Source organism: Hemicordylus capensis, chromosome 1 (genome assembly GCF_027244095.1).
Source record: "Hemicordylus capensis ecotype Gifberg chromosome 1, rHemCap1.1.pri, whole genome shotgun sequence".
Classification (NCBI taxonomy): Eukaryota; Metazoa; Chordata; class Lepidosauria; order Squamata; family Cordylidae; genus Hemicordylus; species Hemicordylus capensis.
Window position 1 is genome coordinate 246285416 of NC_069657.1, and position 20643 is coordinate 246306058.

Genomic DNA, 20643 nt, shown 5'->3' on the forward strand with positions numbered 1-20643 from the left:
CCCCTTCTGTCATTCTGACTTATTGGTCAGAATGACTGCATCTTAGCACAGCATTACACGTCAGATTCATATTTTGCTGGCCTATTAAAAACACTACTCACTCACTCTTTCTTTTGCCTATGTGCACATAGGACTTTTTTTACACCACAAATATGTATATTGGCTTTGTATGGTGGTTTCAGTCATTCTAGAATTCTGGGAACTGTAGTTTGGTGGAGATGTGGGCAATTTTCTGTTAGAGATTCTCCACTGAACTACAATCCCAGAATTCCTTGGGAAGGGAAATGGCAAGTAAATCAATTAAAACATGTGGTGCTGACATGCCCTTGAAGTGTGAACTCAGCCTTTATGTTTCTGGCTCTGCTGATGTTTCTGGGCACGGCATAGCTTCTTTCACCATTTGGAGTGCACATTATGATGAGAGATATCCTCTCTTTCAAAAAATTTCCTTTGGAAAATCGTAGTAGTAAATTTTTCCTTTTCGTTCATTTCTGTTTCCCTTCCTTAGTTCTTCTTAAGTGGACTCTCTAAACTTCTGGTGGTCAATGCAGGAGGCGGGGGGGGGGCAATGTTACCAGACCCGCTTGTTTCGCCATTGGGGGTTAGTTCAGTGTACTCCCTAAACTGAAGCCTCTGCCATTTTTTGTCCCTATGATTGCTTGGAAGAGAAACACTGGCTACATTCCAGGTAAATGGTCATTCTGATGAAGTGTTTTCCTAAAAAGCTAATACTCAGGTCCATTTGCAAAAGACCAGCCACAAACCCAAGTAAAGATGCGCTCAGGGGCGTAACTATAATAGGGCAAGGGGAGACAGTTGTCTGGGGGCCCATTGCCTTGGGGGGCCCTCCAGAGGCAAGTCACATGACTGACTCCCCCAGCCACACACCCGCCTGGACTTCCTTCAGTTGTATTCATCCTCCGAAATTGATGTGAGTGTTAAGATCTGGAGCTGCCAGAACAGCATGTATTTCTCTAGTACCATTAAATGACTTGCATCGTCTACAATTTACAGAACCTTTAAAAAAATAATTTAGGATGATGTTCTATAGTGGCAAATGAGAGATAGATAGATAGATAATATATATAAATTTTACTATGTTTTTTGTTTCCACTATTCAGCCTCATTTAAGACTTCATGAGCTGAACTTGGGGGGGGGGCATTTTAAAATCTTGTCTCTGGGCCCACTCCAACCTTGCTACGCCCCTGGACGCGCTTACTGATTGTGTTATGGCATAAGCAGGTGAAATACATCACAGACCCACCTGAACACTGAAAAAAGGAACAAAAGAGAAAGGATGCCAGCTCTCTTATCTCCTAGTTTGATAAGACGCTCCCAAGGTGAGTCAAGATCTACCCAACGTTTCCTCCCTCTCGTTATCAGAATTGAGTGAGTCTGTGCCGAAGGGTGTGATGTTCCCTCCTCTCTTTCCTTTTGTCCAGGTGATTGTTCTAGCAATCTCCCTTTTCAATTGTCCTTTGTCATGGAGCATACAAGAAAGCATCACCCAGACATAACCTAAACATAATTAATATTCACAACTTGTCAGGAGCTGTAACTCCTGAAGTCATCAGGAAACCCTGGGAGGGGATCATCTGCTGGACTTGCCATTGCCTTAGGTCATGTTTTTGCCTATAGCCCCCTTCCAACATGGGATCATCCTTTTGCTTTTGGGATCATGACTTGCTGTTGCCATTGCATCTGCCACGCTTGCTGCCTGTGCACCTGCGTGCATCTTGCCATCGGACACTGCCCCACAACACTGCCCGGGTGTGCCAATGACCTTGTTCTGTGTTTGAGCTCCCCAGAGAGAAGAATTCCCACAGTGAGATCTAGATAGATATGACAAACAGCTTTCTCTCTCTCTTTTTTACCCTCAAAACTCTATCCCTCTTCTGAGTATAGCAACTTGGTAATGTGCCTAACCAACCACTTTTTCATTTCCATGTCCCCCTATTATCCCTCAATAAAGCAACTCTTTGTTTTCAAAGTCACGTCTCCATCCTCTTTCTTCCCTTTTCCAGTGCGTCCACATTGTGGCCACCTCCTGCACAACTCTTAAGGTATTTTTAATTGCTGTTTGTGGGTCGGCACCCATTTGATGCTAATTTCCCCCACCTGAGCCAAAACATAGTCACGGAGGGTGGTAGCTGACAAGCCCCTCGCAGATCTCATAACAGCAACTCAGAAGGCAATGCAAACTGAGACATCATGGGGGTAGGAGTTCTATTTTCAACTGACTTTCCGCCACCCACCCACCCCGGATTGGGAGAGGGACTTGGGCTAGGATTTTATCATTCCTCCCTTCTGAGTGCTACCTGTTGCTTGCTCCCCTTAGTTGCTAAAACATCTTGCAGTTGAGCCATGTTTGTATGATAGGGTGTGTGAGAGACACACTTATTGGACTCTCTAAACTTCTGGCCCTTTTATAAAGATGAGTTGGCCTGTGGTGGTGGCCTTCAGGGGTGGGACTGAGGGCTGGGGCAGACTATCTTGTGTTTGCTTCCTTAAAGAGAGATTCCTGCTGACCACAATGCTATTACTGCGGAACACTTTGTTGGGTCTACTGCAGGTATGTGTATTGGATTGTCCAGAGATGGGGAGCCAGGGGGCAGCTCTGGGGCAGCTCTTCCAGTGGTGGTGGTGGGGAACTGATGAAGATATGGCATTGGAAGATCAGCAGGTCATTACAGGGGAAGGGAAACCAGAAACTTAATAGCTGTTTCCCCTTCCAGCTGGCCTGCCAGCTCTTTGACCTTGGGAAACAGTGTCAATCACCCACAGAACTTCCACTTGCTACTTTGTAATGCTAGGTCGGCCCAAAAAAAACACAACTGAGATCATTCAAGACCTGGTTGTGGATGAAGGAGCTGACCTGGTATGCATAATGGAGAGCTGGTCAGTAGAGGCTAGTGGTCTGGTGTGATCCCAACTTCTCCCTGTGGGATGCTCTGTGGTAGAGCAGGTGAGAGGATGTGGGCAGGGAGGTGGTGTGGTTGTAGTCTACAAGAATACCCCTTGCTTACCAGGATCCCTGACAGGCTTATATTGAATGTGTGTACCTAAACCTAGGGACCAAGGATAGACAGCGATTTCTGTTGGTGTGCCAATCACCCCACTGCCCTACAGAGTCCCTAACTTTGCTGACAGACCTGGTTGCAGAGTTGGCAATGGAGTCACTCAGATTCTTCATAGTGGGGGACTTCCGTGTTCATTTTGGGACCAGGTTGTCTGGAGCAGCTCAGGCGTTCATAGCAGCCATGATAACTATGGGCCTATCCCAAGTGGTCTCTGGACTGATGCATGATGTTGGTCACACGCTCAATTTAGTCTTTTGCTCTGATCAGGGTAATGTTCCATGGGTGGGGACTCCAATTATTTCCCTATTGTACTGGACAGACCAACAGGTAGGACTTGCAGTAAAATCCATCTCTTCAGGGGGAAAGGACCTATTAGGCTGGTCCACTCGAGAAAGTTATTGGATCCAATAGGATTTCAAGAAGGCCTGGAAGGATTTCAAGTTGACTCTGCCGATGATTCTGCCAGTGCAGAACATGGAAACATGGAATAGCAAACTCACTAGAGCAGTAGAAACATTCACTCCTAAGTGTCCTCTCCAACCATAATTAGCACTGTGGTATTCAGAAGAATTATGGGAGCTGAATGGGCAAGGTAGACAACTAGAGCGCAAGTGGAGGAGGGCTCAATGTGAATCCAACAGATTACAACACAGAGAACATTTGAAGATCTATGCTCTGGCAATAATGTTGGCAAAGAAGAGGTTCTTTTCTGTCCACATTGATTCCACAAGTTCACATCCAGCAGAGTTGTCTAGGGTTGTGAGAATCCTAGACAACATCCCCCCCCCCCCGAACTTGAATTCGGAACCTTTGATCATCCACTCATTTTTAAGGACTTTTTTGCAGATAAAATCTCCCGTATTCAGGCCAAACTGGATTTCACGGTTATTGCAGAATCTACTAGGGAGGTGTCCAGCAACTCTTCTTATGCGATCAGATTGGATCACTTTTAGCTTGTGATTCCTGAGGATGTGGACAGGCTGCTTCGGATTGTATGTTCTACAAGCTGTTCTCTTCTGTCAAGTTGGACAAGGGTCTCTTGACCCTTGTCCAACCTGGCTAATTTCATCTGCCAGTGGTACTATCAGAGAGGGTCTGGTACATATTATAAATGCTTTTCTGAGGGAGGGCAGGATGCCTCCTTCTCTTAAGGTGGGCCTGCCTTTCTACATAGTCCAGAAACTATAATTGGTGCAGAACCTGACAGACAGACTGGTCTCTGGGATAACCCAAAGAGACTATATAACACTGATCTTAAAAGAACTGCACTGGCTGCCAATATGTTTACAAGCGAAATACCAAGTATTGGTTATTACCTATAAAGCCCTTAACTGCTTGGGTCCTGGGTATTTAAGAGAGTGCCTCCTTTGTCATTAACCCTCACATCTATTAAGATCATCTGGGGAGGTCTGGTTACAGTTATCACTGGCTCGTTTGGTGGCTGTTTGGACTCGGCCTTCTCTGTGGCTGTCCCAGGGCTCTGGAATGCACTCCCTGTCAAAACCAGAGCTTCTCCATCTCCAGCTGTTTTTAAAACGACCCTTAAGACACACCTGTTTTCTCAGGATTTTCATTAATGTTAAATTATTTGTTTTAATCATTTTATTCTGTTTGTTACTTGTTTTTTAACTTACATACACCGCCTAAGGATGCACGCCAGGTGGTATATAAACATGATAGAGTAATAAGTTGAGTCTTAAAAGCTCCCAAGGATTCTGTCATATAGTCTGAAATCTGTCCATATATGCATATTGGTGTCTATGTCATACATTGGTACTGATATCTCATTAGTGACAGTATGTAGATCTCTCTGGTGGAAGGGAACCTGCCCAAGCAAAGCAAGAATTTCTGCCACCGGTAGGACCCATGTTAGCTTCCATCAACACCTTCCAAAACTGTCATAGCTAGTATATTTGTGCTAGTCTCAAGCAATTGGGGTCGTCTAGCAGCTAAGATTAGCTCACATCTATTAACCACACCCCTGCCTTGGAAGGCTGGATTCATTAGGGTGGGAAGAAATGGAAGCCACCCGGATAAGTCCCTTTGATCCCTCTGCCCCACTTCTCTGAGGGAGGAGAAGCTGACTCTCACTGGGATTCCCTGGGGACAAGCTTCCTGACATCAACAATGGTAGCAACCGCAGGTTCCTTTGGTGTGCCAGCAAAACTGGTTTCCTCAAGACTGTTCGTTACTCGTCTTGTGACCGGAATTATCCAGAGAGCTGAACAAAATGTAAGTGACAGAGGAACAAGTTACTTAGCAATTGGCTGTGAGCAGGAAATGATTACAGCCGGGATTCCTACTGTATGAGAAACCCATCCCCTTGCTAGCTACATCTTGAAGCATTTTTAATATCAAGAATGCAAATTTCTGCACACGCCTGTTTGTTCCTTTGCAAAAGCTGTTTCTAGCTGTGGCACAAAAGGAAATCCAGGGAGACAGGCTAATAGACATTGAAGGCTGCTAATGAAAAGATTAGGTCCCTGAGCTGTCCAACTTGTCTTCCTTAAGCACATGTTTACTCTTCAAGTCAAACAATCCAATCTGAGTATTTTTACACATACATAGGGCTACAGCCTACACCACAGACAACAGTTCACCATTAGTGTTGTCTTGAGCAGATGTAGCCTTCTATTTGGTGATTTAAGAGAGAGAGTGCAACAGATGACAAACCAATGTAGATGCTGATAGAATTTCCATGTGTTAAAGATTATTCCTGAAATACTGGCTCTAATACCAGAAATTGTGTTTCCATATCTCCAGCTCTCTCTTGGTATTAATGTTGTGCATAAAGAATACATTTTTCAGCTGAAAACAGGAAACACCAATATTGTAACAAAGATCCTGTATCTGGGTACAGGATCAAACTAGAAATGACTTGAACCATGTCTTCTTAAAGGACAAAAGTAGCTGCAGAGGTCCCCAGTTTGGATTAGGAACAGGATGGGATTGGGCCTTTCCCAATTTCCGCAACAAAATCCCTTCACCCGCTGAATAGCAGCTTCTGGGGAGGGGTTTGATTTTAGTGGGAAAATGGCAGGGAAAGAGTTATGTCCTCGTTCTTCCATGCCATGTGGTTGCTATCCCTCATGGCTGATATTGAGTTAAAAAGCGGGGGGGGGGGGGGAGCGAAGCCTGAGAAAATGTGTTTAAAGACCTAGTTTTGACCAAAGATGCTCTGTACTGTGCCGTTCTCAAAAATACTTTTCCAACATCCAGTCCTGAGAGTGTTCCTTGTTTAGTAGGGAAATGCAGTAGTAATGCTATCACCACAAATGTTATGGCCTGTTAATCTTGGATCTAGGAGTTTTGCAGCAGTGTAATTGGTAATAACAATATTATTTTAAAACACTACTTTAAAAGGTATTACGCCCATTCTGAAAGAGAAACTATTTCATAAGTGTTTTCACAATCCCTCCCCCTCAACTAGAAAAACAATTCTTCAAAAATAGGGGGGGGGAGGAAGGAACTCTCCCCAGGTTTCTGATTTATTTTTTCTTAGCTACATATATATCTGTCTTTGTTAAAAAGCATCTCATTAATACAATATATTGTATGTAACTGAAAATAATTCAAAAGTATAAACACAATCCTGCACTTTCCTATTCCTTTACTGAATAAATAAAATCCATTTGTGTATGGACTTATCTACTGTGTAATCTTCCATGGAATTTTTAAATAGGGAATCATAAATGTAGTTCTCCTAATGTTTCTCCATTCTTTCACGTTCTCTGTGCCTTACCATAGAATCACAGAATTTTATTGCTCGAAGAGGGCCTTGGAGATCTTCTAATCCAACCCTTTTGTTCAGTGAGGGGAACTGATACATCATCCCTGGCCTCTGTCTGAAAACCTCTAGGAGTGCCCACTACATGAGAAAGGCTGTTCTGTTACCAAGCAGCCCTTAAGTACAGCAAAGTTGTGCCCTCAAGTCGGTGTTGACTCCTGGCAACCACAGAGCCCCATGGTTGTCTTTGGTAGACTACAGGAATACAATTTACCATTGCCATCTTCCACGCAGTATGAGATGATGCCTTTCAGCATCTTCCTATATCACTGCTGCCCGATTTAGTACCAGCAGGGATTTGAACTGGCAACCTCTTGCTCCCTAGGCAAGTTACTTCCCCACTGCACCATTAGGTGGCTCAAGCAGCCCTTACAATTAGGAAATTTTTCACAATGCCTAGCCTAATTTTATCCCCTTGGTTCTAACCCTGCCCTCAAGAGCAATCAAGAACATCATAGCAAATGATCAGCACTGAGATGGAAGAAGACTCAGTATACAGCTTTTTTCTACTATGGGAGGGTGCTCTTATTGCATGATCTGCTTAAGGGAGAATGGCTGTATTTGCTTCTTATCATAGCCTGCGATACCTACAAATGTACTTGGGCCTCCTTGGCCTCTCCGGATTCATTCCTCACATATGTCAAGTTTTCTCTCATTTCATAGATCAGTTTGTTAAAAAGAAAAATCAGATATATTTTAGGAGGTGTTTGTGCTCTTGTTGGCTGCTGGACAGCCATATCACAAGGATTTCCCTCTGGTGTGGAACACAGAGCCCTTTCTGTATTAGAGTGGAATGCAGTAGCTAATCGCTGTACAGTGGCCCATAAGAATACCAGCTACCCTTATAAACTTTTTATAGCTGGGGAAAATAAACATGTGGTTTCAGAGCTCTACATAACCAGCGCTAGGAGAGTTTGAGCTTGCTTTTACCAAACTAAAGAAGAAAATTCTAGCAAGGCTAACAAATTGATGTGGCAGTCAAGGGACTGAACTGGGAAATGCACATGATCAGACTGAAACTTTTTAGACAATACACAGAGCTGTCTCCAGAATCATAATTCTAGCTCTGCTTTAGGCAAATGAAAATAATGACATCTGACCGCCACTATTACTACTGCTGTTATGAAGGCACAGAAGATAACATTCCCCACAACTTCCTCACAGGTCAGCTTTCTAAAGACCAAATTATATTATTAAAGATGAAATCATATATCCCAATTATGACAGGCTGAGTGGCAGAGGATTTGGAAAAACCAGCAAATCTCCAGATACACCTCTGCCATCACCTGTGCACTGGCTCAACTGCATGACTATGCCAGAGGCCTGCAGAACTCCAAAACTTCACTATCTGCATAACTCCACTAGTACAAGGCCCAAACCCAAGCAAAGACATGGGTATATTGTGCATGGACAGGGAGGAGTGGACTTATACTAAATCCTATATCCTAGTCAGACACCAGACATGCCCCCAGTGATGGCCTAATGTCACACCAATTTCAAAAGTGCAGCAAGTCAACAAGCACCCACTAAACTCTGTTTGGAGCAAACCCCCAAAGACAAACACTGACCCCCACCCACTGCTGTCTGAACACTCACATGAGCCTTTATGTTTTTCAGGATGGAAGTCTGGCCCAACAGAGCAGAACACAGTCATCCTTGCACACAGAGCTCCACTGCAGTTTCCCAGGGGGAAGGGGGAAGTCTTGCCTCAGTCACTGCACTCTCTCCCCAACAGGGGGCAAGGCGGCAGGCCTGGAGGAAACAAGGCCCCGCATGAAAAGCACTCAGGTTGGCACCATTCTCACCCAGTCATTCACTCATAAATACTGACAGTGGAGAATGGTCCAGAGACCCCTGTGCCCACTGGGCTGTTCATTGCTCATTACTCTTTCAGTCTCTCTGTGTTCTCCACAGGCTGCCCTTCAATAGGCCCTTCAACAACAACAACAACAACAATAGACGCCGAGGACTAGGCTTTCCACATGCCCTAGACTGCCCCAGGGAAGCCCACAGCATGACTAGGAGCAGGGAGCAGTGAGATTCCAACTGTTTCCGTGGGGCTGCCAACCTATATGGCCTAGTCAGGCCCCTGTCGCTTTACAAGCATCATAAATGGACAGTTAAGTGATAAGTGCAGTCAGACCCAACCAGCACTGCTGTCTGTAATGCAACCTGCAAAGGCAGAGGAACCCTGCTGGGTTAAGACAGTTGGCAACTCCACTCCTTTCTTTCTTTGGGATGTCACTCTGTCTCTGATGCTGTCCATTAAAAGCTTTCGTTTCACAATTGTTGTCAGTCTCTAGCAGGGGTTAGCAGATAGGGATCCCTTTGCCCCATCATAATGGGTTCTTACCTCAGTGGTATTGATCCAGGCCAGCTTCTGAATGGAGCTTTAGCTACTTGTATTCCACTCCTGGAGTAGAGGCGGGGCTCACAAATAGCCAGCAGCAAGAGCACTGAAAAGCAGTCTGCGCTTGCCTCTCTGTACATAATATCCATTTCATTAAACTATTCCTATTCCTGATTCCACTCCACTGCCTTGTCCTTGCATACTGCAACTCTTTCCCTTGGATTCTACAGTATTCTGAACTATGTTTCTTTTTAGAATGTGAGCCCTTTGGGGACAGGGAGCCATCTTATTTGTTTTGTTTCTCTTTGTAAACCGCCCTGAGCCATTTTTGGAAGGGCGGTATAGAAATCAAGTTGTTGTTGTTGTTGTTGTTGTTGTTGTTGTTGTTATTATATAGCTGGCTGCTCTGCTGAGTGGGTTCCTAGGAGATGGCAAATGCCCCATGATCTGTCTCTCCACTTTCTCCTGCTGTGGCTGGGTAGCATGTACGAGCAGCAGAGGGTTCAAGACCTGTCTGTTCATCCTCTCTTGCTTCTGACATGGGTATTGCTGGTCACATAGGGTTGCCAGCATTCCATTGTCTGAATATGGGACACAACAAGTGGTGGGGGGAGTGCCTGGGGGTGGGGCAGGGTCATCTGTGGACGGGGTCATCCTAAAAGCCTGAGTAACAATACATTTGTAACAACCACAACAAAACAAGCCCCGTGATTTCACAAAGCTTCTTGTTCACACAGACCATCCCACACAGACATAGAGCAAGTGTCAGGTGAAAAATTAAGAGAATCCCCCAGGTTTACACACACAATACATCCCCTCACCTTCCCCACTGAAAGCCTCACTGAAAGGCTTTTTTATCTGCCAGAATGGGTAGTTGGTTAGCAGGAGTCCGTATGTCTGTTAACATTTGATAAGTATTTATTTATTTATTTATTTATTTATTTATTTATTTATTTATTTATTTATTTACATATTTTTATACTGCCCAAAACTTATGTCTCTGGGCGAAAAGTCACTGGGTGTCTGGGTCAGACACTTATCTCTCAGCCTAACCTACCTCACAACAATTAGCAACTTACAAGGTGTAAATAAAATCAGGCAATTGCTCCTGCAAGTTTGCAGAGCAACTGGGGCTTCTTTTTTGAACTTTGTTGTTTCTTTCACATTATAAGATGGACTTCGCCCAGACTTCAAAGGGCTGAATGCAAATGCATGGAGGGAGGGATTGAAGGAGAGCCCAGGCTCTGCCAATAATATGGGAAAACAGCATCCTGTTTGGGACAAGAGATTTTTGCCTCAGATGCAGTATAATATGGGACTGTTGGGAATGCTACAGACGCAACAGTCACGCAACAGACAGGTTTGTCCCTGGTCTTACCATTCTCTCTGGCTGGGCTTGAGACTGCTTTGCCTGGCCCCTATTATAGGACTCTATGAAGTGAGCTACCAAAGAAGAGTAAAGTGTGCCCCCAAGTCAGTGTTGACTCCTGGCGATCACAGAGCCCTGTGGTTGTCTTTGGTAGAATACAGCACGGGTATACCATTGCCATCTCCTGCACAGTATGAGATGATGCCTTTCAGCATCTTCCTATATCGCTGCTGCCCTATATAGGTGTTTCCCCTAGTCTGGGAAACATACCAGCTGCAACCTCGGACTTGCTAGGCAAGTCATTTCCCTGCTGCACCATTAGGGAGCTTATCAGAGAAGAAGCCTGCTGCAATTCAAGCTTCTCTTGTTGTTTTCACAACAAGTGGCTTTCTTTATATTAAGCAGGGGAGAGCAATGGGTCCTGTTCAACCCAGCACAGCATCCCTCCAGGTTGTTGCTGGTGTCTGTCTTGTATTTCTTTTTAGACTGTGAGCCCTTTGGGGACAGGGGGCATTATTCTCCTTAAACTTTTTCTATGTAAACTGCTTTGAGAATTTTTTTTGTATGTCAGTAATAGTGGTGTGCCCGAACCGGTCCGGCGGCCATTCCAAAGAATGGCCGAACTGCCGGACCGGTTCGGACTGGGCTGGTTCAGGTCCGGGTGGGGGGTATATCTTTAAGGGCGGGGAGGGCTTGCTTAGCCCTCCCGCCTCCTTGCCCCCGCCAGCGCCCGTATTTAACATTATAGGGGCGCTGGAAACCAGCCGCCCCCCCCCCCCGCCGCCGCCACCGCCGCCGCCGCGAAATCACTCTTAAAAACATCCAGCCCTCCCTCCCTCCCAGCTAGCTGCCCGCCCGCCCCCCCACCCACCCACCCAGTCGCTCACCCGGTCGGTAGATACTAAGCGAGAGGAGCTCCGGCACAGAGCTCCTCTCGCTAGGAAGGCCTCCGGGAGAATGGTGGCTTGCGCGCGCGCGCATGCGCGCGCCGCAAACCACGCCGTTCTCCGGAGGCCCGGTCTACCCGCCGGGAAAGGGCCGGGTAGACCGGGCCTCCGATCGCTGGGTAGACCGGGCCTCCGATCGCCGGAGGCCCGGTCTACCCAGCGATCGGAGGCCCGGTCTACCCGGCCCTTTCCCGGCGGGTAGACCGGGCCTCCGGAGAACGGCGTGGTTTGCGGCGCGCGCATGCGCGCGCGCGCAAGCCACCATTCTCCCGGAGGCCTTCCTAGCGAGAGGAGCTCTGTGCCGGAGCTCCTCTCGCTTAGTATCTACCGACCGGGTGAGCGACTGGGTGGGTGGGTGGGGGGGCGGGCGGGCAGCTAGCTGGGAGGGAGGGAGGGCTGGATGTTTTTAAGAGTGATTTCGCGGCGGCGGCAGTGGCGGCGGCGGGGGGGGGCGGCTGGTTTCCAGCGCCCCTATAATGTTAAATACGGGCGCTGGCGGGGGCAAGGAGGCGGGAGGGCTAAGCAAGCCCTCCCCGCCCTAAAAACAAGGCCCCCCTTCGGTGCCGGTCCGGACTTCTCCGGACCGTGCACATCCCTAGTCAGTAATAGTTGTTGTTGTCATCTTTTCCTGTTTACGGAGGTTGCTTCATCCCAGAGGGACTTGAATCCTTGCCCGGCGGGAGGGCTCTGTTACTCCTGTGTCTTTCTCCCCTTTTAATGCATTCAAAAAGGTGATTATTGGCAGTGTGTGATCATTGTGAATGAATCCCTTTATTACAATCTTTAAACAGCTAAAATACAACACAGTGTGATCAATCAGTTTTGTCCGGTGTGTTGTGTGGGGTGATGTCTCAGGACCATTCCCATGACCATGTGAGTGAATTGGTTCCATCAGTGCCTGGCCCATGTGAGAATGTCATCAACATGCTACTCACTTTGATGGGTGCACACCATGGACAATGCTATTGGGGATTGGCTGGCACAGTTGTGCCTCCCAGTTTTATTTTAACGGTTCTTATTTTCTCTTCCTGTCTTGTGCTCGGCAAGCATAGGCTCTTGACTATGTTATATTGGTGCAGTGGTGATGCTGTCGTAATTACACCATAGATTGCTTGGTTGGAGATGGGCTTAAGTCCAGCAAGCCTCTTAAATTGGAGATGGGCTTAAGTCCAGCTTTTTGGGTTAAAAACCAAAAAGCAGCTACAGGAACTCTAGATCTAGATTGGGATTTCTGTGTGTGTGTGTGTGTGTGTGTGTGTGTGTGTGTGTGTGTGTGTGTGTAAAATGTTAGCCAACGAGAGCCAGCATGGTGTAGTGGGTTAGAGTGCTGGACTAGGAATGAGAGCCAGTGTGGTGTAGTGGTTAGAGTGCTGGACTAGGACCGAGGAGTCCCGAGTTCAAATCCCCATTCAGCCATGAAACTAGCCGGGTGACTCTGGGCCAGTCACTTCCCTCTCAGCCTAACCTACTTCACAGGGTTGTTGTGAGGAGAAACTTAAGTATGTAGTACACCGCTCTGGGCTCCTTGGGGGAAGAGCGGGATATAGAATGTAAAAAAATAAAAATAAAATAAAAACCTCTCCCTGTGCTATTTCCTCATGAAGTGGAAGTATGGTGCAAATCCAGCTCTAGATCAGTGCCCTCCTTTAGTTTTTTAATGAATATTTTTTTAAAGGCCATTACTAGTCCTAAGCATGTCTCTTAATGATAAATTCTACATAACAAAGAAGTTTGGCCATGAGAAACCTGCAAATTGGTCTGCCCAGCAAAGCATTAGGTATTTTTTGAATGGCAAATTATTTACTTATTTATATGCCCCACCTTTCACAATAGCCCGAAGGCAGCTAACATAAAACCTTAAAATAACAATTAAAAATTCACAAAAACACACAACATAAGACCAGGACAGAGGGCAATAAAATACCAAATGCAGCATTGCATTTGGATACATAGACACATTACTGCAAAGCTGGATCCCTTGCCATAATAGCTACCCAGAAACTGCTAATATATTTTTTATCAGCAGTGTCTGCTGTTTTGATGACAAAATTATATAGGAAGATTCTTGGATATTCTTTCTGTGTTTTGAATATTTCACAAAATATGGGACTATAACTAGTGTCCTATAGCCAAAGGCCTGGCTGATCAGTTACAATCAATATATGGAACTAGTATTGTTAAGCCCGTTGAAATAACGGGCGCTAGTTCCCTTTGTTAGAGTTTGCTATTGGCTGGCTGGGGAGAGGGGGAGGGAATGGTGGCTGTTGGCGCTCATTTGACAATTGGGGGGGAGGGACGTTGGACCTGGCCGCTGCTTGAAACTTTATTTGATTTGAGGGGTGTGTGTGTGCTTGTGTGTTACTCCGAGTGCCCCCCCCCCAGTATTAAGGGCCAGATCGGCCCATGGAAATGGTGCCGTTGCCGCCGGCTCCGCTGCCCTCCCGGCCACCCTTCCTCCGAAGTGTGGAATCCTTAGCCCGGGCCAAATTGGCCCACGGAGCTGCCACCGCTGCCTTCCCGCCCGCCCTCCATCACTGTCCCGGCCCCACCTGCGGCCATTTCGGACCAATCCCAGGTCCTCCTTGCACGGCCCCACGGGCGGCCATTTCTGCTCTCTCTTGCAAAGCCTCTGCCCGTACTGTCAGTTTGGACGCAAAGGACGCCTATTGCGTCCTTTACGGCCATAGTGTCAGTTCGGGCAGAGCCGTTGCAAAGAGAGGAGCTCTGCTTGCGAGCTCCTCTCTCTCACTGAATTTTAGGAGTTTTTCTCCCGATGGACATAGCCGGGGTAAGGAAGGCTCGGCAGTTGGGAGGGAGGGCAGGCGGGCGGGCGGCCCACGGCAGTGTTGGGTGGGAAATGGCCGCCTGTGGGCCTGGAACGGTGGTGGAGGGCAGGCGGGCGACGGCAGGAGGTCGAGTGTTTGGTGGCTTTGGAACACTGGCGTCGACGGTCGTGTCTCCCTTGGACTGTTCTGGGCCTGCGCTTCGCGCAGGCCCAGAACAGCCCAGGGAGACAGGGACGCAGATCCCCAGCGTTCCAAGGCCACGGACACTCACTTAGCCTTTTATTATATAGGATGCATCTGCCTTGAGCTCCTGCCCACCTCTCTGGGTTCCTGGCCAAAAATTGCCAGGTTTTCCCATATGTGTCCTCCACACTTTATTGATTCCAATGGTGCAGAACTCACCCTCTACTAAAGCAGCATGTAATTCTCCTATCTCCACTTCCCATAATTCCACTTTCTTACTAGCCATCAACTTATTTAGTATGTTCTCCTTTTTTCCATATTATCTCTTAATTTCCTCTTAATTTCCAATAAAGCAAGGGATTCCTTTATTGTATTTAACAATGGTGAAGGGATTCTTTAAAATTCCACTGCCTGACAAGATTCTTCCGTAAATAATTACATTTTACCAACCTACAGACTGGTGAACCGGGAACAGATTTAATCTCAACGCACGCACGCACGCATGCACGCACACACACACATTGTAGGCCAAAACTGGATTAGATAGTCCCAACCCATAATGCTAAATCAGACACCAAAGCTGAATAAGTGTTCAGAAAAATATGTTTATCTAGATAGCACAAAAAAAGGAAGATTGAATTTTACAGCCACCTAGGTGAGATATCAGGAATAAAAAAAACCAGTCTGCAAACCAATTAATCCATAAGAGTTGAATGTTGGAATGTTTAGCTCCTTTGATGATAACCCATTGATGATAACCGGGACTAAACTTATATATGCAAATACTCCAGCTTAACTAGGGCTGCCTGCGATTTAACCAAGTATTCTCAGGAACCCTGTGGCAGAGCAGATAATTAAAATATATCTCCCGGATTCCCCTCTACTGCTTAGTTTTCTGTCTTCATCTTGTTTGGTAGACTGTTCCTGAAGAGCCAAATTGAACACACTGCCAACACACGTCTTTAGAAGATGTGCCTAAGTAGGAAGTGAACCAGAAGTGGTCCTTTAATTTTAAAATTAAACTGAAAAATCCAGGCTAGGCTTGGGACACATGCGGGGGGGTTATCACTCTTCCCTGCGCTGTTTTCACCCTGGAAATCACCCCTCATCACAAATTTGTTCCCAAATTGCTGCTTCAGGTGGGCAATGTGGTAAAAACAGCACGGGGGGTTACGAAACACACACCCCCTCCGCCCACTGCTTTGCCACCCTGCCAGACTGCATTGGGCCCCTGTTCCAGCTTATTTTTATAGATAAAGTCTGGTCCACATCTGCATTACGCATGTCTTTTAAAGATGCGTTTAGTGTCACGTGTAGTTTGGCCCTAAGGCAGCTGTTCATAATGAAAGTGATAGGGAGCCTGTTAAACAACTGAAGAATGATGGCTAATATGTCAGGATGTGGTTATTCTGTGTATATGTTTATGACAATCTTGATTGTTCTATTGTAAACGTATTAGTGATCTAAATGAAAAGTGAAAGGCTCAGCTCCCCCCACTCCATATATTGCTTTTCCAAAAGAGAAGGGGGGAAATGACATGCATTTATAAAAATAATTCAACCGGGAGCTGAATTGCTTTTTGGACTTGAAGTCTGCAACTTGCCTGCATAAACATTACATCCGATGTTTAACTTCCACATTTGTGTGCCAGCACAAAATGTCTATCTTCTGTGAGGTCTTCTGGGCTCTAATTTGAGAATTTCAAAACGCTTGAACATATATCTGCTTTCGAGAGAGGTAAATGACCTGCCAATAAGTGATTTGCAATATGTTTTCCCATGTTTTACATTTTCATCATTTCATGTTGCAACCTAATACTGATAATGTGAAATCCAGCTACTCTGACTAAGCTAGGAATGGACAAGGCTTGGGAAACATTGTGTGTGTCTCTACTTGACAACAGTGGAGGTGCTGCAAACTTGAGCCTTGTCGTGCAATTCAACAGCAAAAGTAATAACTACGGTATTTTCTGGGCAGGTTTCCTATTGCTAGACCAAGAGGGTTTGAGTTTCATGAATGTACCTTTGACCAGAATTGTATACACTGAAGTCATCTGAGAATCTTTGGGATCTACTGGAAATTTAGGGGAAGATCCTCCACAGTTCAGAGGCTGTGGACTAAAATATATTGTGGATGGCATCGGGCAGCAAGACTGGTCTGTAGGTGGAGCCTGTTTTACAAAGCTATTGCTGTTCCTACCCATCTCCTCATTCACCCTACTCAGGGGCAGAGCCACCATTGTGCAGTAGGGTTCAAAGAACCCGGGCCGTCAATGAAAAGGGCCGCTGGTACCCTCCTTGCACATGACATTGTGCACAAAGGGGACATGGCTTGATTACCGAAGGCACTGTCCCAGCCCTCCCAATTGCATTTCCAGCCAGTGTTTGCTGACTGGGGGCATTTATTTTCCTTTCTCTCCCTCACTGGAGGGAGAGAAAGGGAAATACACACAGCCAGACAGCAAACACTGGCTGGAAATGAGCTCAGGAGAGCCTACCTGGGCTCCTGGGCCACCCCCTTTGCATGTGATGTCACATGCAAAGGGGTGTGTCCTGGAATGCAGGGAACCCAGTCGGGCTCTCCTGAGCTCCTTTACAGCCAGCATTTGCTGTCCGGCTGTGTTTATTTCCCTTTCTCTCCCTCCAGTGAGGGAAATAAATGCACCCAGCCAGCAAATGCTGGCGGGAAATAGAATGGGGAGAGCTGGGGCAGGCCCTCTGGTGATCGGGCCATGCCTCCTTTGCGTGTTACATCACGTGCACAAGCATCATGGGGGAGGGGCGCTAGCAGGAGGAACATGGGCCGCCCTTCCGCTGGTTACACCACTGACCCTTCTACTCCATCTATGATGAAACATTTGCTTAGTAGTGTATCTATATATTATTTCCGAAAGACTTGGAAAATGTATGATCCTAATGCAGGCTGTCCTTAGGGTAGGGCAAGCAGGCTTACTGCCCTGGAGCCAGCTCTTTTAAATTCAAAATTAACTGGAAAGGGGCCCTGCACTGGCTGATTTGCCTCAGGCCCTGTACTCTGCCAGGGCTCTCTAAGGACAGCCCTGTAAGGATCTTCTGGACAGATAACTGGAGTGCCTGCGGGTGAGTGGGAGGTATTGGCAGACTTTGGGTGAATCTAAAGGAAAAACCCTAATGGGGCCAAAATCCCACCAAACTGCCCCCCACAAAATAAGTCAATAGGACAGAATGTTCATGGAGCTAATGGAAGTCAGTGGCAAGGAGGAGGGGGAGGAGAAACAGAAACAGTGGGGAATTTCTCAGCTTGAAGAATACTCCCTCAAGACAATCACAGCCTCTTCTGCTTCTGAAGTGGAAAGGTGTCTAAAATATTTTGGTTTTCTCATCAGCCATTTTGCAGCTTTGTGTTCCTTAGGGGGAAGGGGTTGGACACATTTAAGCTCTTGATGTAGTGGGTTAACCCACCTCCTATATAACATAAAAACAACTGTCTCTGTGTGTGAACTCTCTTGAGAAACAGAGGGAACTGTACACTGAATCTGTTCATCTGTTGATCATTGTATGTGTGCATGGGCACACAAAGTCACACCATAAACTAACAACTTTCGCCGTTAGAGATAATCTTTTCCACAATCCCTTTTTCCTTCCTACACCTTCAGCAAATATTGATGAAAACATTAAACTGACCCCACACCAGCCATTAACTCTTGAAGCTTTAGAGCTGGATGAAAAGGAGCTGGAAATGAGCACCAGTAGCTCACCCCCCACAAAATATACATAAATATACATCACCAGGCTTTTGCCCTTTAATTTTTTAAAAATGATTGTTATTGTTATTGTTCACTGCCTAGAGTCTTTGGAGGAGGCAGTATACAAGAAATTCTCAATCAATCAATCAATCAATCATTAAAAAAAGACCCAAGTTGGAGCAGAGACTCCTGTCTTTATTGCTAACTTTGGTTTTTGAACCATGCTCATCCACAGGTTCAAGTAACACATGCACACCAGGGATATACAGCAACATTTGGGTGTTTGACTGTACTTGTTATAGTTATCTTTCCCTTGCTGCTGTACTTGCTATTAACCCATGCAGAAATGTCATGGTCTTCTTCACCCAGAGGGCTCTCAGTCTACGAAAGAGGCAATACGAGGTTGTGGGTGGGCGGGCTTAGGGACTGACAATGTGAGCAGCAGAATATTATGGGATATCTTGATGATGGATGAAATAGCACAAGTGAAGATTAAGTCTTATCCCAGATATCCTTTTTTAAATTAAAAAAACCCCATTCCAGTGTAACTCTCAAGGGGGGAGGGAATGCAAATGTCCATCCAAGTTCTGTGCCATGTTTATTTATTCAATGGCTACATGCTAACATATACAAATCAAGTTATTTATACTGAGCTTTCCTTTCCTTTGCTACTCTGAAATCCTTGTTATCACTGATAGTGCGAAAATATCCAATATTGTGTTTGTTCTCAGCTATATGACTATATGTGTTGTCCTATTATTATAACCAGCAAAACAACAACACCCTGAGAAATAAAAAAGGGTTTGAAAAAATTAACAAGTTGTAAACTTTCAGGGTGAGCCTCATTTCCACTTGGTTTACACCCCCTGCCCCTTTCTATGTTTCAACAGCTGTGTAAGTTTTCATATTTGCTGGCTAGACCATCATGCTGTCCCTGACTAATCCATTGCAAATGTCATAGACATTCAAGAGATGCTTTTAAAAGGGGACACATCCTCTGCTCTAGCATAGGTCAAGTGTTTACCAACACAGTGAACCCTTTCTCACAATTGTGTGAGAGGGCTTGAGGGTGGTGGCAGGGAAGGCAGCAGAAGCTCGAGTTTCCCACAGACGATCCAGCTGCCGGATCTGGATGGGTCAGGACACATGGATTAGGGATGTGCAAACCAGCTCGAGGTCAAGCCTGTTCACCATCGAACTGGGTCAGCAAAAGGGCTCACCCTTGAGCCGGACTGAGCCTGGTTGGGCTTGACCTTGAGCTGAACCCCCCTGGGCCAGCTCAGAGCCAGTTCAGGGTTTGAATAGTAAAAAAATAAAATAAACAAAATAAAATTTAAACTCACCGGGGGCCTCCGGGGTGCTGCCGTGGAGAGGTGTTTAAAGGTTCCCCTTCCTCCAGGTTTTCTTTGAGCTATTTAGGCCCAGTTTGGGGCCTTTTCAGCCCTCTCCCGGCTCGTGGTGGCCATTTGGAAGACTGCTGTGTATGCACACTGGTTATCTGTGTGCCGGGGTCATGACCCAGGCATACAAATAGCCAGTGTGCATGCACGGCAGCCTTCAAAATGGTCGCCACGAGCTAGGGGAGGGCTGAAAAGGCCCCAAAATGGGCCTACATGGCCCAAAGAAGACCAGGGGGAGGCCCGCAGGAGGGGGAAAAACCTACGGAGACCTCTGCGGTAACCAGCAGCACCCCCCAGCAGCACCCCCCAGCAGCACCCCAACAGCACCCCCAACAGCAGCACCCCCCAGCAGTAAGTTTAATTTTTTTAAACAATTTGAACCCCAAACCAGCTCGAACTTTTGCTGAGCCGGGGTTCTAGCTTGGGGGCATAATACCAAACATGCCCAGTCCAGTTCAAGTCCAAACCGAGCAAACCAGGTTTGTGCACACCCCAATGTGGCTCGCTTACACAGACGGTCTGCTGCTGCCCCAGGCAGTGTGGAGGTCGGGATGTGTTTTCCTGGGCCTCCCCAGAAACCCCACAATGCACTATGCAAGTGTGCAATGCATTGTGGGGACCCCCCAGCAACAGCCGGGAGCCTGGTCCTGTGCCAGTGTAGAGCCTGCTCCTAGGAACAGCTGACACCGGCACACAAGCAGTTAGAGCATGCTTGTGCCCTTAAGAGCGTGCTTGTGCCCTTAACCTCAGATAACCAGTGGGCTCCATAGGTTAGGCCATGAAAATGGCCTCTGCGTGTGCATGGAGGCCCAAACCAGGCTGCAGTCAGGTTGGTGGTGGGGCTTAGAGGAAACACCACCGCTGTCCCCTTCCACCTCTGATCTTTTCCCATTGCCTTGACTGTGACCTCCTCTAAAGGTATGGAGGCGCCTTTCTCTCTCGACCTCCACCCCCATACCTTTAGCACACGGCTTAGGGATGCCCCCTTTCCTTGTAAAGGGAAATCTTCAAGGATT

General features: G+C 46.6%; 1 long non-coding RNA gene across 1 annotated transcript in view; it reads right to left on the reverse strand.

The window, feature by feature from the left end:
* The window catches only part of LOC128339740 (uncharacterized), a 50135-nt gene extending 30437 nt beyond the window's left edge, over positions 1–19698 (reverse strand). Inside the window, exon 1 of the long non-coding RNA XR_008313193.1 lies at positions 19571–19698. This is a non-coding gene — a long non-coding RNA (uncharacterized LOC128339740). The remainder of the gene's footprint in view (positions 1–19570) is intronic.
* Between the last annotated feature and the right edge of the window lie 945 nt (positions 19699–20643).